The sequence below is a fragment of the Crassostrea angulata genome, chromosome 2 (genome assembly GCF_025612915.1).
Source record: "Crassostrea angulata isolate pt1a10 chromosome 2, ASM2561291v2, whole genome shotgun sequence".
In the NCBI taxonomy this organism is placed as follows: Eukaryota; Metazoa; Mollusca; class Bivalvia; order Ostreida; family Ostreidae; genus Magallana; species Magallana angulata.
The window spans coordinates 29,512,692-29,531,478 of record NC_069112.1 but is presented as its reverse complement, the minus strand read 5'-3'; the positions used below and the strand labels follow the sequence as shown (position 1 = coordinate 29,531,478).

Genomic DNA, 18,787 nt, shown 5'->3' with positions numbered 1-18,787 from the left:
TGATACAGACATCGCAGATTTAGATAAGTGTCAGTTAGAATATAATCAAGATAATACAAGAATGGTTATATCATTTCAGTCGGTATTGGATATATATCAAAGAGAGTGTCGTATTAATTTCTTTTTCATATTTAGAAAACTTAATATTATTAGTAAATTCCATTATGAGGTATATTCACTCAAGTATGGTTACTTCTTTTTTATACCCCAGTTTGTCCATCTGGATACTATGGTTATGATTGCAGTAACCAATGCAGCATAAATTGTGACGTGGCCAGAACATGTAACATATTCACAGGGCAGTGTAACGAAGGATGTAAACCAGGATGGACTGAAGACACTTGTGATCAGCGTAAGTGTTTTGTAATTCTTTCAGAACGCATTACACGTTAATGAATGTTTTCTGTTTTTGTTTTCTATAGTGCAAGTAGAACATATATAATTATAGCAAGGTAGTGATAATGGTGTGAACTACAATCTTAAGATTAAGTGAATAAAAGAAGACTTCAGGTTTCGGAAATCGAGTAATAATATATTAAAATTATATTTTCTATTTATAGTTTACAAAAATATGTACAATGTATTAATATCCTAGCTCCAGTACTTAAAATGTATCACATGTTAATTACTTTGATTGTTAATCTTTCTTCATTACTTAGGTCAATAATCTATCTATGGAGTAAGTGTCCTTTGAATAATTTTTTGAGCAATTTCAAAAATATACTCGATTTGCTATGTTTGAGATGTTTTAGCAATGAAAATATTTTAAAATAAATTAACAAGCGTATGTTCTAGTTTTTAATCATTTTTTTAAAGTTTTGCATTGTGTGTTGTACATTTATCTAAAAAATGAGATAAAACGAACAGGAAGTATACAATTTTATATTGACTCACGTTGCCAAAAATGTTTTAATGGATACTATAATCTAACAAAATAGTTTTCTTTACTTTGCTTCAAGTCAATATTGGGTTGAAAATAGTTCAAAAATACAGTAAAAGTATCGATTTTTTTTTTTAAATTTAAAAAGGAAATCAAATTTTGAATATATTTTATTTTTTTGTTTAGATGAAATGTGATGAATAATATTAGTTTAAAACAATCCGAATTTGATAACTGAAACTTAGATTTTGTGTGTGGATTTCTTGTTTTATGTGCATTTCATGTTTGTAAACGATACCTTAATTAGTATGATTGATGCTACTTTTCATATCGTTTGGAAAAAGTGCGTAAAATACATAAACAATCATCTAAGCCAAATTTTAAGGGAAAGTAAGATGTTCGTCCACACACGTGATTCATCTTGGATGGGGATATCGGCGATGCAAGAGCAATAAATATGAAGAAATTCAGTCACTAATATGGAATTTATTTTCTACTGTCAACGAATGAAAAATATCAATACCACTTTCAACGAATAAAATGTATCAATAATGCCTTTTTGTACCCCGGATATTTTGAATACCATTGTGCTTTAACATCTTTATTATAATGTTTAATTATCATTGTTTGTGGGGGGACGAATGTTTGTGGCTTTTTAGGTCACCTACTGCAATGGGTCTTCGTCCGTCGTCGTGCGTTAGCAATTTTACATTTTCAACTTCTTGAAAACTACCAGGCCAATCGTTACCATTTTTGGTGTGAAGCATCTCTATGGTAAGAAGAATCTAAATTGTGAAATTCATGGCTCTACAAGCCCTGGGGTGCCACGGGCGGGGCCAAATATGCAAAAATAGCCAAATTTTCAAAAAATCTTCTTCTCTACTCCAACACATGTGAGGAAAAAACTGGTTGCATGGTTGTGATGTCCATAAAGCCTTCTACTTAAATTGTGAAATTTATGGCCCCTGGGTCAGGGGTTCTGGCTCTAGGGTGGCGCATATATGGCCATATAGTAAAAATGTATTAAATCTTAGAAAATCATCTTCTCTACTACCATGTATATTTTTTACAAAACTAAATGCATGATTATGATGTCCATGAAGCCCTCTACATAAATTGTGAAATCCATGACCCCTGGGTCAAGGGTTCAGGCTCTAGGGTGGGGCCAATATGGCCAAATAGTAAAAATGTATTAAATCTTAGAAAATCTTCTTCTCTACTATCATATATTTTGTTAAAAACTAAATGCATGATTATGATGTCCATGAGGCCCTCTATCAAAATTGTGAAATTCATGACCCTGGGTTAGGGGTTCAGACTCTAGGGTGAGTCCAATATGGCCAAATAGTAAAATGTTTTAAATCTTAGAAAATCTTCTTCTCTACTCCCACATATATTTGTTAAAAACTAAATGCAAGGTTATGATGTCCATGAAGCCCTCTTCCTTAATTGTGAAATTCATGACCCCTGGGTCAAGGGTTCAGGCTCTAGGGTGGGGCCAATATGGCCAAATAGTAAAATGTTTTAAATCTTAGAAAATCTTCTTCTCTACTCCCACATATATTTGTTAAAAACTAAATGCAAGGTTATGATGTCCATGAAGCCCTCTTCCTTAATTGTGAAATGCATGACCCCTGGTTCAGGGGTTCAGGCTCTAGGGTGGGGCCAATATGGCCAAATAGTAAAAATGTATTAAATCTTAAAAAATCTTCTTCTCTACTCCCATATATATTTGTTAAAAACTAAATGCATGGTTATGATGTCCATGAGACCCTCTACCTAAATTGTGAAAATCAATACCCCTGGTTCAGGTGTTCAGGCTCTAGGGTGGGGCCAGTAAGGCCATATAGTAAAAATGTTTTAAATCTTAAAAAATCTTCTTCTCTACTCCCACACATGTGGGCAAAAAAAATGAATACATGGTTATGATATCCACAATCTCCTTTACCTAAATTGTGAAATTCATGGCCCCTGGGTCAGGGGTTCAGACATGAGGGGGGGGGGCAATATGGAAATATAGTGTTAATGCATATAATGTTTAAAAATTTTCGTCTCTTTTCTCACACATCTGTATAAAAAAACTGACTAATAATTTCTTTACCAGGAAGTCCTCTACTGAAATTTTAATTTTCATGTCCCCTCAAGGATGGGTTTTGACTCTAGGGCAGGCCCAAGATGGATGCATAGATGTTAATGCATATAACGCTAAAAAAGTATCTTCTTTACTCCCACACACCTCAAAGGAAAACTAAATATTGTAGACCAGATCTTTTAGTTTTTCACCAAAATTATAAGTTTCACAGTTCTTTTTGAAATGTGGTCGTCATTACAAATTTATAATTTTTCTACTCCAGTATGAAACCTAATTAATTAGATGCATATATGAGACTCCATGACAAGTTTGTGTATGGGGTATATGCTACTCAGGTGACCGTTAAGGCCAATTGGCCTCTTGTTTGGATAACCCTTGCCCACGAAATCACATATCCACGAACTTATACACAAAAATGTGTTTGATATGTATTAAAACTATTCCGAATATACTACCATGGAAACTGCGTCTTCACGAACCGGAAAAGTTTGGCTACCCACGAACATTGACCAGCAAGAATAAAAATGATTCCGCTGTATTCTTTACAGGAGATTTCATATTAAAACATCGTATGTAATTAAAATCATTAATTGCAATGCTGACAGCTTTCCAAACAAAACATATCGTATGGCCTTATCTAAATATTATGATTTAATGTAACATTGGTATTCGGATTATCCAGAGAGTTTCGTTTACTTAAAAATTACTTAGAACAAATTAGTATTTTTTTCTACAACGACCAATGACACCAATTAAGACTCACCAAGAAAACATGAAATAAATGTTATAATGAATATAAAATAAAACAGACTGTTAAGAATTCTATGATTTTTAATATTTCTTAAAATATTTTATGCATATTGATAATTTCTGTTAAGTTCGCGAGAGTTATATTTCCTGCGGTATTGTCAAAGTTATACAGCATCTTCATATATGGACACACAATCAACGTCGCCGGATGTAACCAATGCATTTATTCCGCGTTAAAATCTTGGGAGCATCATTTTAATAGCGTGGGTTCTCACTTTCTTTCAGGACGCCGATAGCTAAGCATTGAAAATTTTTAAAGTGATCTATAAACCACCTCCACCCCTCCACCTTCCTTTTTCATGAACATGTTTATAAAAAAAGAAAAATTCTTGTGTATTTTCTTTTTTCTTTATTAAGCATGGCGCTTTCAGACCACAAAGATTATGTTTTGCATAAATTATCTAATCAATCACATCATTGATTATATCAGTAATGGGAGTTATTGATTATCTAGTTATAAAATATTATGGCATAAAGAATGAAATATTCATAATTTTATGATTAATTTTATGAACTTATTAATTATTGTTATATTATCATCTATTGTCATTTTCCTGATTATTCCAAACCAAATTTGGTTAAACAATAAAGTCACAAAAGTGGCAGAGTGCAACATACCTATTTGTTATGTGATGTTTTACTGTACAAAGATGAAGGGCTCAGGGGGTTCAATTTCGAGCAGATGGAGGTTAATTATTTCATGAATATGCCAGGAATAATGCTATATGCAGTAATGGTATATTTTGAAAATAATCAATTATGGATAAACATGTTATGTATTTTTTTGTATCCTTATTTATTACAACATGAGAAATGATCATCTTAAATTATTTAGGGGTTTTTTTCTTTTCAATCTTTCATGTTTTTTTTTATGTTGGCAACATTGACATCGAATAATTTTTTTAAAAAAATGTATCTTGTTTTGATATTCTTAAACCTTATGATTTGAACCTAAAACTGCTATCGCACTGTTAACCAACTTTCAAATATTGGTAATTAATATTTTTGTTAAAAAAATAAATAATACTTGTTAATGTCTGTATGATATATTGTAGCGTGTGAGCCAGGTTACTATGGCAAGGACTGCAATCACCGATGTAGCGTCAATTGCAGCGTAGAATATAATTGTGACAAGTCTACAGGACAATGTATTGGCGGGTGTAGACCAGGATTGACAGGAACCGTTTGTGATAATGGTAAAAAATGTGTTGATGATGTTTATATCTTCCCAAAACGTATTTTGCTGTGAATAGAGGTTATGCCTTAACAAAGCAAATTACGGCTGCGTCAAAACGGTGACGTATTATAAATAATCAATCTACTTCAGCCCATTTTGATATAACATGTTAAAGTTACTTAGCTTTTATGTACACTTTTTTAAGATCATATTTAGCATTCATATATAAAGGCACTTTTTTTACCTTGTTTTTTTTAAATATATCTCAGATTAAATAAAAAAAACTTTGATTGCAGTTCGTCAAAAAATATTTAGAAGATAATTATCATGGACACACTTCCCCCTAAAAGCACAATAAATAATGATGAATGCTATTACATTGTTTATGACGTTAAAATTATTGAAGTAGCTACAGGATAGAATAATAAGCGATGCAATGACATCTTTGAATTATTTGTTGTAGTGTGTGTCTTGGACTACTACGGTAATAACTGCAGTAAGCAATGCAGTATAAACTGTGACATGACCAGACGTTGTGACAGGGTTACAGGAGAGTGTGACGGAGGATGTAAACCAGGATGGACAGAAATCCTTTGTGATCAGGGTAGGTATGATCTATCTGCAAATCAGCGAAGTGCGTTATCGTTTTTGTGGATTTATATTCCAGCCGACATATGGAGATCGCAAATGATGTCCACTAATGCACAATTCATGCAAAAAAGCATGCATTAAAAATGTATCTTTGGAAGCTCGTTTATTGATTATAAAGACACCAATAGCAATTGCGATCACACGCCCTAGATTATTTGTAATTCATTTTTGAAACATTATTTTTTTAATATAGTTTTGAAATTTAAATTAACTGTTATTTTTATTAGTTTTTATCAACATCTTTATTTTAAATAAATAAGAGCATTTCCTTTTATCGTCTGTTTGTAAAATCATATTAAAAAATCAATCAGTTTTGTTATCATTACTAAAACATCTATGATATACATGTGTGTCTAGTTTCATTGAACTTTCACATATTGATCACAAAATTCGACCAGCAGTGATTGTTAATGACAACATTAACAACATGATTATTAAACAATCGTTTCTATTGATTTTTGCAGCCTGCAGTCCAGGATTTTATGGAAAAAACTGCAGTGAACAATGTAACAATTGTAACGGGACCGCTGAATGTGACAGATTTACAGGAAAATGTTATGGAGGATGTAAACCAGGATGGACAGGGATCACTTGTGATGATGGTGAGAAATATTAAGCACAGGTTCAGGCAATATCGAATTTTTGCGAAACAAAAAATCAAATGAAAATTTACCCTGTAAAATAACTGGAATTTATAAGGATGTTTATACAGAGTTATTCTGTAATTTTCCATTTCGTCGGCTAATACGGATCCAATATGGACAAGACCAGTTTGACGTCATGCTAGTCTTAATAGCGAGCGCAGCTCGCCGGCGCGAAGCGGGCTCTACCGGAAAGGTGTGTGTGAATAGAAAATTTGGACTATAGTTGCACATTCATTCAACGGATTTTTTTGGAATCAGTAAATCGGACCAGTAATGCATTGTTTTAATCGTCCCAATAGTTCCCTGCAATCATTGCAATTTTTACCACTTCACACTCTCACGAGAACCAGCAAGACAATAAAAACGATAACGATGTATACGACATACAATCAATGTGACCTCTAAAGTTCACACTCAATCAAAAAAAATCGAGTGACGTCACAAAGGTTTACACATTGATCCGCTAGATTTTTTCGGCGTCAGTAAATTTTGACCTACAATTCACAGTACCAATGGTTTCCAACCTCACATTTTCGCGAGAATCAAATTAAAACTTTTGAGAAGCATTTAAGATGTGTAAATTTAAGAACATCATGCATGATTTTTAGTAAATAAACAGTATACTTCGCGTACTTTTATTTCTCAGGGACGTTTTTAAGAGTTAGACGACACTTAACCAACGTGAACTTTGAAGTCACAATAAGGGGAAATTACTTTAAATGAAGTTATTTTAAATCTGCTGAAATTCTTCTCAAAAGCTTGCAAACCTAAAGAATGAGGACATTTCTTCAGATATAGGAAACAGTTGTAACGTGCACTCATTTGATTGAATGCTAACATTTATTTCATTTACTATAATCACGGTTACGATAATTTCCAGGAACGTGCACGTAGCGTCGTTTTTTTTTAAAGGAGGGTGAGTGGGGGATGGCAGCCTTATCCAAAAATCTTTACAAGCAAAAAAAAAAAGGATAATTCTCAAAATCATAAAAATTCTAATTTCTCAGCTCTTTAGTAGTTCAATGGTTTCTTTATTCTCACTTCCATTAATTACATGCTCCAATCCCAAGGTGGGGGGACTTCATTTTCTTTCTATAATATGATAAGCCAATTTTTTTAAAGCCTAAATTAATTTTTTTTTTTTTTAAAGTAGAGTGAAATTATTTCACTATTAGAAAAAACTTATTTTATTTAACATGTATAGGGTTGATTTGCACTAATTAATATATCTTATAAGTTCCTTCGCGGTCAGGCTACTGGTTGACAAAATATTTGTCGGCAATCAGTGAGATGTAAACCTTTAAGATGTCTTGTTATGTCTCTGCCACAGTTGCAAAAGGTTGCTGGAGCTGTAATTCTGAATAGGCGTTATAAAGACTGGTTTCACGTAGTGTTCCAAAACTGGGTCTTTTCGAACTTTCATTTTAGCGCTCTAGCGTACAAAGCAACGAGGCGCCATCTAGTGACAGTGTTGTGATTCAACTATATAAGAAAGACAACCAGTTTCCACTCTAATTTACTAATCTTTGCGGCAATTTAAACTCGCAAATGATTACAAAGGACTTGCTGTGAGGTTTTTTCGTAAATGTATAACAATTTCTGCAGTTTTAATATGTTTTACGGTGCGACTGTTGGGGCGAGCGCAGCATGTGATTAAACAATAAATTATGATAAATCAATAAGACTAAAATTAACAACGTAAATAAATTTGTTGCAAAATTTAATAAAACATACCTATTTTTCGGTAAATTTTACATTATTCATAGCTTATAAGATTTGTTATCTATTCATTTATAGGCAGAACAGTAGTTCAATCTCAGACACAATGTTGTTGAATAACAAAGAATTTAATTTAAATGTCCATTGCACTCTATCTCCTCTTTAAAAGTTATTGTAACGTACGTCAGTTAATCCCTTTTTTTGCAGTAGACATTTTTTCTTAAACTTGCATACAAAAATTGACTTAACATAGACCCCCCCCCATGTTTTTTTTTTTAATTTTTACATAGAAAATCGATTTATAATGGAGTTGTCCCTAAAAAACTGCATTGAATTATCGCCATAGTTCACTACATGCATCAGTAATCATACTGGTTTTCCCCGAATCTAGAACTGAACATTCATATTTAAGCGATTGGTTTTTGCAAGGATCCGGACAGTTAAATATAATACAATTTTTATGTAAGATATTTTAATTTCAAAATTTGTATTTTACATTGTTAATGCTACAATCAACGATTCAAACAGAACACCAGTCAATCTTGAATAAAAAGTTCCACCGAGTATTTTTTCACAGCTGATCTCATTGTGAGGTAGATGCGTTTTTTCCTCACTATGCTTTCGCATGCATGTGTCTATTATCTATAGAAAACATACTTTTGGGGGTATTTTCGGGTATTAGGGTGGTATGAAATACCTGTCGATATATATGTGGATAAAAAATATTATTATCAAAACACTAAGTATTTCACTACTTTAGAATTTTATGCTTTTACAATATTTGACCAAAAATATAATTTTATAAAAAGGTTAAAAAAATAATTTACCACTGCAGGATTCAAACTCATGACAAACAGATTCATCATTACATAAAAAGCTGAAAACCATTGTGCTCGCTGTAACTTATCAAATACAGAAGAAGAAAAATATATCTAAGTTTATTGCTTAAAGGAAGTAAGTCACTGTATAGAGATCATCCATACCACCTTTTATGGCCAGTTTATGAACAATACAGCCGAAATCATTTATGGAAATGGTAATACATTTAGTGATTTGTTTAATAGTACTCTGATACATGTACTGGTTAACGAAGAAAATACTCAAAGTGAACTTCTTTAAATTTACACTTTTAACTGCATATTAAATACATGTATAAATATATAGCCGTCACAAGTCAATGTACTAATAACATAACGATCACATTTACAATCTTGAAAGAGGAAGCTTTCCTACTGATGAGATAGACGCAGTTTTTTGTACGAAAAGACGTGTTGCCTAACATATATTAGGTGTGACCCGTGATAGGGCTAATGAAACTGTCCGAGTTGGTACTGTGTTTTCACAAAGGGCATCTGGCATTGGAACATGTTTTAAAACCACCATTTGGCAACGGGCTGTCTTTTTTGCGCTCACTACGATGTCCTTTGAGTTCATAGGGCGTTTAAACGCAGCCATTGGCGGGTCCTTGAAAAGATTGGCCATTCTTTCGTTAGTTTAAAGAAGGGCAGATAATTTCTAGGGATGCTGTTGAGGTTCTTAAGGACGAGGTGATAGATAATGACAAGTGGATGCCTGCTTTTGTCTTTTTAGCTCACCTGAGCTGAAAGCTCAAGTGAGCTATTCTGATCACTTTTTGTCCGTCGTCCGTCCGTCCGTCCGTCTGTCCGTCCGTCTGTCCGTCTGTAAACTTTTTACATTTTGAACTTCTTCTCTAAAACCGCTTATCCAATTTCAACCAAATTTGGCACAAAGCATCCTTATGGGAGGGCGAATATAAATTGCAGAAATAAAAGTCCGATCTGTATTCAAAGCTGAGAAAACCTTGAAACTGTAGAAAAAGGGGGGTGCATTTTAAAAAATCTTGTTCTCAAGAACTACTGATTCCAATTCAACGTAGTTTAGCATAAATTATCCTTATGGGAAGGAAAATATAAATTGCAAAAATTAAGGTCTAATTCTGTTTCAAATCTGAGTTATTACGAAAATAATAATAAAGGAAAGGCGTGTTTCAATCAGTTTAATAGCTTCGGATTCGGCATCCGGTAAAATGGGTAGACAAGACTTGCACTGGATGAAATATCTGGTTTCAGCGCTGCGGAAACCCTTTGGAAACTCTGCGGAAACTTAAGGTTACTTTAAGTTTCCGACAGGTTTCAGCACGGAAACTTCAAGTTTCATTAAGTTTCCGCAGTGCTGAAACTTAGGCTGTCCATGAATCCAAATGGTTTCCGCAACGGAAACTTACTGAAACTTGACGTTTCTGCATAGTTTCAATCTCCATATACGTTTGGGATACATATTGTTTACAAATGGTTTCCGCGACGGAAACTTACTGAAACTTGAAGTTTCTGCATAGTTTCAACCTCCATATACAATTGGGATACATATTGTTTACTAAGGGTTTCCGCAACTGAAACTTACTGAAACTTTTTATATTTTTGCTTTCACAAAAGCTAAGCAAGGTTTCTACTTTATGTAAAAACAAAACAATTTCAAACAGTTCCAAATTTATTTTGATCAAAAATCTAAAATTGTTTCCAATAATAAATAAAATACAGCCAAGATACAATAATGGAGAAACATCCATATGGCAATTCCCTTATAAGGGACTTTTATCTAAAAATTATAAAATTGCACAAGAAAAAAAACTCCCATAGAAATCTTTACATTTGTATTTTTTTTTCATCTCGATTAAATGCCTATCAAATCTCCCTTTAAAAATGCAACAAAGATCTTACTTTTTTAAAAATATGAATGCAATTTACAAAATAACTGCACGTACATGAATAAACAAAGAAAACTTCACTGTTACATGAACATGATACACTTGTCTCAATTTGTTTTGAACTACAATGAATATGTACACCATAAAATATTTTTGAAAAGTCTAAAGTATCCATCTTTTAAAAAAAAACAAAAAAATACACTACAAGATAGTAGTTGACTATAGAGGTATGACCCAGATTTGATTTGAATATGTCAATAAATTCCAAAATGAGGTCAAAGTGACCAACTTACAAGTTGGGATAAACCTTTTCTTTGTTGGTAATATAATCTTATGTTTTACAAAAGAACAGGATTTGATACCATTTTTTTGATAATCCATTAAGTCCAAAGTGAACTTTTCATTTCCACCCATGATGTACCAACTCATCAGATTTTAATATCATAAGCCTGTCAGTATTTAATAGATGACCCAGAGGGAGATATGAAAAGCTTGTTGGCCAATAAAAAGCTAACAATGGAGCAGTCTGTCAAATCATGTGCAAAAATATGATGTACACATTTAATTAATTATGCTGATTGCAACACACTTCATTCCTGATGAATATTCTTCTTTACACACGGTTTACCTTCCTACATTTCACTACTTTACCTACATTATTATTTTTAAATCCAAGACATGAAGTAAAATATACATTGTTTATATATGACAAGTATTACTACATGTACATGTACTTGCTTTTTGTAGCATGAATGTATAAAATACAAAGTATCACATAGATCATTCACCTTTCAATTCTCATCAATACCAGCATTTTACTTATGATATAAAAGCTAATTCCAATATTAGTTACATAACACAGATTCAAATAAAACCCACATGGAAACAACTTTCCATCCAAGTAATTTTGTTATATAAAAATTGTAATACATGGGGTATTTGTTGACTTTATATATTTTCATATACGACATAATTGAATATTGTTTGGTGTATTTTATCATTTCTATGACCCATGCATTCATCTCCTAATGCAGTGTTTTTACATTTAAGATTGGTTTCTTAATTTTTCATATATTGCTTCAAATAAAAACTAAGTTCAATAAATGTTTAAACAAAGAAAATCAACTTGGAGGTGTGAGTATATGTTACATGGAGTCTAATATTTTATGCAATATTTGCAAATATAACAAATTATTTAAGAAAATGAAAGTTAATATCTAATCAATCATTTAATAAGTCAAAACCATGTGATTTTCTAAGATTCTAGCTTAAAGACAGACATTGTAATATACTGGTATTTGATCATATAAAAAGTACTTTTATAGTTTATAGGTTTTTTGAAATGAGAATACTTTACAGTTAAAAAATCTTGTTCTGCAGAGGTTTAGTCGGGTTGTAGAGATGTGTCCATTCGAATCAATAAGGAGTGTCCTTGGCTGTTGTTGATGTAACCCGAGTCGTGGTTTATGGAAATAGGCCTTTTTGGGGGAATTTCGAACATTGTCCAGACCGGTGAAGCACTCATATGATCACATCATGGTTACAGCAGACTTAGTAGTTCTGGACAGTGGTAGCATTAAAATTCTTCTTCTTGCGATGAACTTGTTCCTTTCACTGGGCTGTACTTTATATCTGTTCTATTTATCTTAAACAAGAATAATAAAGTTTCATTTAGATTTTTAAACAATAAACATTCAGCCTAACATGTAATAAAAGCATTCTGAATAAAATTCTGAATACAGAAGCTACTATGCAGTTGCCAGTTGCTGTTTAAGCTATGTCATATAATGGCTACAGTAGTATCTGGTCTTAAATGTTTCATTTTATGTTTGAAGCTATGTTATTTTCATTTTGATTCAATTATTGTTTGTTGAACAATGGAAAAACTTATCAACAATAAGTGTGTTTCACCCCCCCCCCCCCCCCCCATCAACCTCCTTTTCAAGAACTTAGACCTGGATTTCCTAAAAATTACTACAGTAAATTATAAACATCCAACACATGTATAAGTTAATGGTGAAAATAATCAATTTCAAAGCAATACCTTGTGTTCACATCGTCCAGCTGGTCCAAATTTCACCCGAATCACCGAACAGAGGAGCAACTAATCACCGGAAACATTGACTTTGTATGCTGTTAATGCTGAAAAAGAAAAACGTGAAAGATTTCATTTTCCGGATTTAATTAATAATTTTTTTTCGTTACATTTAGAGTTTGTAAATTGTATAATGTGCGAAAGATTCATTGTTCGTCTTGTTTACCAACCAAGCATTCATATATATTAGGGACGTTTATATAATTATATATGTGTATACCCTGGATAATCTTGATTATCATGCATATAAAGTTGGTTAATGGCTAACTTGGTCAAAACGTATATTTAAAAGAGATACGGTAATAAAATTTGAAACGCCGAACCAAGTTTGAAAAAATTACGCCATCTTGATTTGATGGCGCGAGATCTCGTTTACAAATGAGAGATAAATTAGAGCCTTGAAAATGTTATTGGGAGTATCTATATTGTGAATTAAGTTACCTTGACATGAGTTCTTCCTTTCTGCATTATCTCCTTGTTGTAGAGACTATTAATGCTTCTCAATTCTCCATTTTACAACAGCACCTTCTTGTCCATTTTAACCTTCGCTCGGAATCATAAAGTGCGCCAATACTGACCAATCAGAACCCCCTAAATCTTGGAAAAGTGCATCTTGGGATAGTTTAAAATAAATAATGTTTAATCAAAATTATCATTTTTTACCGAATAGTATACTTTTTACATGTATATTTATTTTAAATAAGAACTCTCGGAGTCAGTATTTCCTGGTCAAACACGACAAAGTATTGGCGTGTGTGTTGTTACAATTGTATTTGTAACACGTGATTAACCAAAAAAAATGGCCGACCGTTTGTTTACAAATGTCTAATGAAATTAAACAAGTTTTAATGAGACATATGTATCAGATTTTGTCTTTAATTATATTTTATTTACATGTACTGATGATTTTGCCAAACTAAATATGATAGAGCCATATATAGTTTACTGACAAGTTAGTCTTGACTTGTCCAATTTTCACCGCGATTCTAAGCACGGTCATATTCTTATTCAAAATATAGAGGTGTGAAAATATTATGTTCATTACAGAGCAGGTTCTGCATGAACACACAGAAATCACAAATATAATTAGATGCCGATCAATTAACGGGGTCCGGTTAACAGCGTTCACCCGTACGGTGAATTTACAACTACGATGAATTGATGACAATTATTTTACAGTTACACATTTGCACTGATTGGTCATACGATGAACAGTACGTTAAGAATATTTATGAAATTAAAATACAAACGCGTTAAACAAGCCGGGAAGTAAGACGTACACGTCGGGCTGATATATAAACAAAATATAATTTTAATTATTTCGTATACTTTCTACATCAAATGTATACGAATGTATAATCAAATTTTAAAATGGGATTAAAATCACGTGCACCACATGGCTAGTGCTGGATTTTAAACTGATTTTGTAATATAACGTATAACTTCAGTAAAATTATAAATAATGCTTAATAAGCATTATTTATAATTTTATATCTTATATTATATCTTATAACAGAAACATGTGCATGTTTCATAAACATGTATCAATATCTGTGTTTACAGAACAGAAAGTAAATACAAAGTATAGAAATGCACGAATCACATAGGCGTCGAACCGGGGGGGGGGGGGCTTAGTGCAAAGTTAGACTTAACAAATAGGCACATAGCCCCCCCCCCCCACTTTTTCTCGCCGGAAATGTAATTGTTCCTAAATTGACCTTGAAAGATTGAGAAGTTGGAGTAATAGGCATACTAGCCCCCCCCCCCCCCCCCCCGACACGGATTAGGAATTTCATGATTTTGGGGAAAAAAATTTGGGTAGGGAAATATATTTTCGGAAGTATATAGTATAGATAGGTATACTCCCCCCCCCCCCCCCCCCCCCCCCCCACGGATAAGGATTTTCATGATGATTTTGGGAATTAGGGTTTTTTTTAGGGTTTTTTCTCAATAAAATAATTCTGAGGATTAGTCTAGCCCCCCCCCCCCTCCACTTTCAATTTGCTTCCGACGCCAGTGAATCATGATACAGTCATACATGTAGTAAAGTCTGAAATGCATGTAAATAATTAAACAATTATTATATTAGACTCAACCTCCAAGTGGGTTTTACTTGTTATTATCAACTGTAGAATTTGTAAAAAAAAAATTCCTGTGTACATCTGTTGGCGTGGTATTAAAAAAGAAATGAATTAGCTCTTAACTTCAGGTTGTACGAATATTTGGTACGATTTGTAAAAATTTACAACGACTTTACCTTAATTTGTTTGCTTAATTAGTTACTGTACCTCAAGGTTCATTCAAATGATAACTAAATGATTTAAGAAGGAGTCTTACAAAATAGGTATATTAATTTATTGAGTGTATTAAGTAAAATACTTCTTCATACACTGTTTGCGATATACAACTAGCTAGATTTTTTTTTACTAAATAATTATGATTCACTTATCAGTTTTACTAACTCAGGTACACACAAATTGAATAAAAATTCCCGCCGGGCTCCAGTTATAAACTCACGCTTCGTACTGTGTATATGTTATGTAACAGTCTTTTGTTCACTCCTGACAGAAAAAACCTTGCAATCCACACAGAATATACAGGAAAATCACAGAGGAGGTCACCTGGACAAAGAATGTATACACATGTATACACGTGCCCGAGTACCTAAGATTAATGATTTCATCATATGCATTAAACAAGATCAGACATCAGTTTTTCTTTTCAAATTCAATTAATTACTTAGTAAGGTTCTTAATCGCCTTATTTGCCACATTTGAAGATAGTTACATGTATACATATAGTTTCAGTCACGCTGAAACCTTACTATACGGATTCATTATCATTAAGCTAGAATTAAACTTAAATCTGTTGAAAATAAATGATATCACTATTAAACTCAAATCAATTTTAGTAATAGTTTCAGCAATGCGTAAACCATTTGGAATCTTAACTTAAAGTTTCAGCATACTGAAACCTAGCGAAAATGTTCTGAAACTGATTGATATTTCCATAATAATTTACACAACTTTTCACATGATTCAAATTTAGTTTCCGCATTGCGGAAACCATCAGGAATCTTAACTTAAAGTTTCAGCATACTGAAACCTAGCGGAAATGTTCTGAAACTGATTGATATTTCCATAATAATTTACACAACTTTTCACACGATTCAAATTTAGTTTCCGCATTGCGGAAACCATCAGGAATCTTAGACTAAAGTTTTTGCTGACTGAAACCTAACGGATACTTGCTGAATCGATATAATGGTTTCCGCATTGCGGAAACTACACATGAAACTTCAACTTCAAGTTTCAGCAAGGTTTCCATATAGTTTCAGTTTTGCTGAAACTTGATTTTTCATCCAGTGTTGGCCTGGGCAAAACAAAAGATTGGCAGTTATTAATCTGCCAATCTCATTAAAATTTCAGGATATATGATGGACCAGTATATTTGTATTTGCTGTAAATATTGCTGCAAAATAATGCGTATTTGGAATTGACGATTGCCGATCTGCCCCGGCTTTTATTTTGCCACGGCCCGGGTTTGCGTACCCATTTTACCAAGTCTCGTATTCCATACATCTAAAACGAGGTTCTTTGTTTAAAGCAGCCATGACATTATACGAAAAAGGGTCGATCTGACTATGATGAATTTGCTTGTTGTGCAACAGTTCGCGAATGATGGGAAATTTTTGAAACATGCAAAATATATTGGTGCCGATTTTGTGTAGTAAATTGAGGCTAAATATTTCAACGCGTTGAAAGTTTTCACACATGACGTTGGTGTTAGCTTGTTCTGATTTTCGTTTCGTTTTCATTATTTATGCTTTGTAACCTGGGAACTATCGTCTGTATTTCGTGATTTTTACGTATCAAATCAAACAGAGACTTCGGTAAATCAAACACTTAACTGTTTACCTGCGCAAATTAGGCAAAATCTGATGTATCAAAAAAGTACTGAAATACAATTCATTCTATCGGTAATTCGGCATTATATTTTGCGTAATGGTAGATTAATGCAATAGGTTTTGTTGAGATGCTCGGCTTTTTCTCGAGTTTATTCAGTTTAAATAGAGTTTGATATCGCTGTCGGAAATATGTAGGTATATACATGTACATGTATATATATGATTCATTTCGAAAAAATAGATTGTGTTCTTTATTTGTTATAGTGCATGTTTCTTGTGTTTTAATTGTGTACAATTTCTATTTACTAACCATATTTGAGTGTTAAGCTTCGAATTATAAGCAAGATACAGAGATTTGCTCAAAATTCTATGTTTGTACACAGATCTTAAAAACTAAAGATTAAAAAAGTAAAAAAAATTGTCAATATTTATTAAGATAATTTTCAAAGTCTCTTCTTCCAGAAACTTATTGTATTGTAAACTTAACCTTTTTTAGCTCACCTGAGCCAGTCTTCTTCTCAAAAACTATTAGGCCAGGAAAGCTCAAATTTGAGTGGAAGCATCCTCAGAAAGTGTAGATTCAAGTTTGTTCAAATCATGGTCACCTGGGGTAGGGTGGGGCCACAAAAGGGGGATCATGTTTTACATAAGAATATATAGAGAAAATCTTTAAAAATCTTCTTCTCAAAAACTATTAGGCCAGGAAAGCTCAAATTAAAATGGAAGCACCCTCAGGTAGTGTAGATTCAAGTTTGTCAAATCATAGTTCCCATAGGTAGGGTGGGGCCACAATTTGGGGATCAAGTTTTACATAGGAATACATTGAGAAAATCTTTAAAAATCTTCTTCCCAAAAACTATTAGGCCAGAAAAGCTCAAATTTGAGTGGAAGCATCCTCAGATAGTATAGATTCAAGGTTGTTCAAATCATGGTCCCCGGGGATAGGGTTGGGCCACAATTGGGGGATCAAGTTTTATATAGGAATATATAGAGGAAATCTTTTAAAAATCTTCTTCTCAAAAATATTTGGCCAAGAAATCTCAAATTGGCATGTAACCATCCTTAGGAAGTGTAGATTCAAGTTTGTTCAAATCATGGTCCCTGGGGGTAGGGCGGGTCACAATGGGGGATGAATTTTTATAGATAGAGAAAATCTCTAAAAGTCTTCTCCTCAAAACTATTAGGCCTGGAAAGGCCATATTTGAGTGGAAGCATCCCCAGATCATATAGATTCAAGTTTGTTTAAATAAAAGTCCAGGGGTAGGGTGAGGCCACAATGGGGGATGAATTTTTACTTAGGAATATATAGAGAAAATCTTTAAAATCTTCTTTTTAAAGAATTTTTGGCCAGAAAGGGTTTAAACATGTGTAGAGGCATCCTTGGGTAGTGTAAATTCAAGTTTGCAAAATCACAGTCATTAGTGGTAGGGCGGGACCGTGATGGCGGTTTGAATTTTTACATAGGAATATAAAGAGAAAATCTTTAAAACTATTCTGGGAAAGTGTTCAGTTCAAAACCCAGTACTTAGTGTGAAAGCAAAGGTTATGCAGATTTAAGTCTAATGAAACCATGATTCTCTAGAGAAAAATGGGGCCATGAAATGGGGGGGGGGGGTATATAGGAATAGAGAAAAATCTTCTTACAGTTACAACAACAAAAGGGGCTTGGTATTTACCAAAAAATAAGAGGTTGATAAAAATTGGCAGATTTTCAATTTTTTTTAGCAAGATCTACTGTACTCAGTTGTCAATATATTTTGATACTGTAATGCTAATTTGATCAGAATTAAGGCAATTGTTGCTCAGGTGAGCAATGTGGCCCCTGGGCCTCTTGTTTCTCTTTGTATTGCAAAAGGGGTTTTCTGTCTTTTGTAACAATCTGATCAATGTCAGATTGCACAGTGAAGGCTTTATATCCTCGCTTACAGAGATGGGATTATAATATTCTGCTCTGTTCTTTAAAGATTTCATTAGAAGAACAGATCCGTCTGTATCGAGTTGTTAATCCTTTAAGAATTCCTCTAAAAGTATAGGGAGGGTGGTAACTCGATGGCTTGAGATAAAGGTGAGAATCAACGGGTTTTGTA

At 33.1% G+C, this 18,787-nt stretch overlaps 1 pseudogene; it reads left to right on the top strand.

Moving 5' to 3' along the window:
• The window catches only part of LOC128174159 (receptor-type tyrosine-protein phosphatase kappa-like), a 240,431-nt pseudogene that overhangs the window by 204,434 nt on the left and 17,210 nt on the right, over positions 1-18,787 (top strand).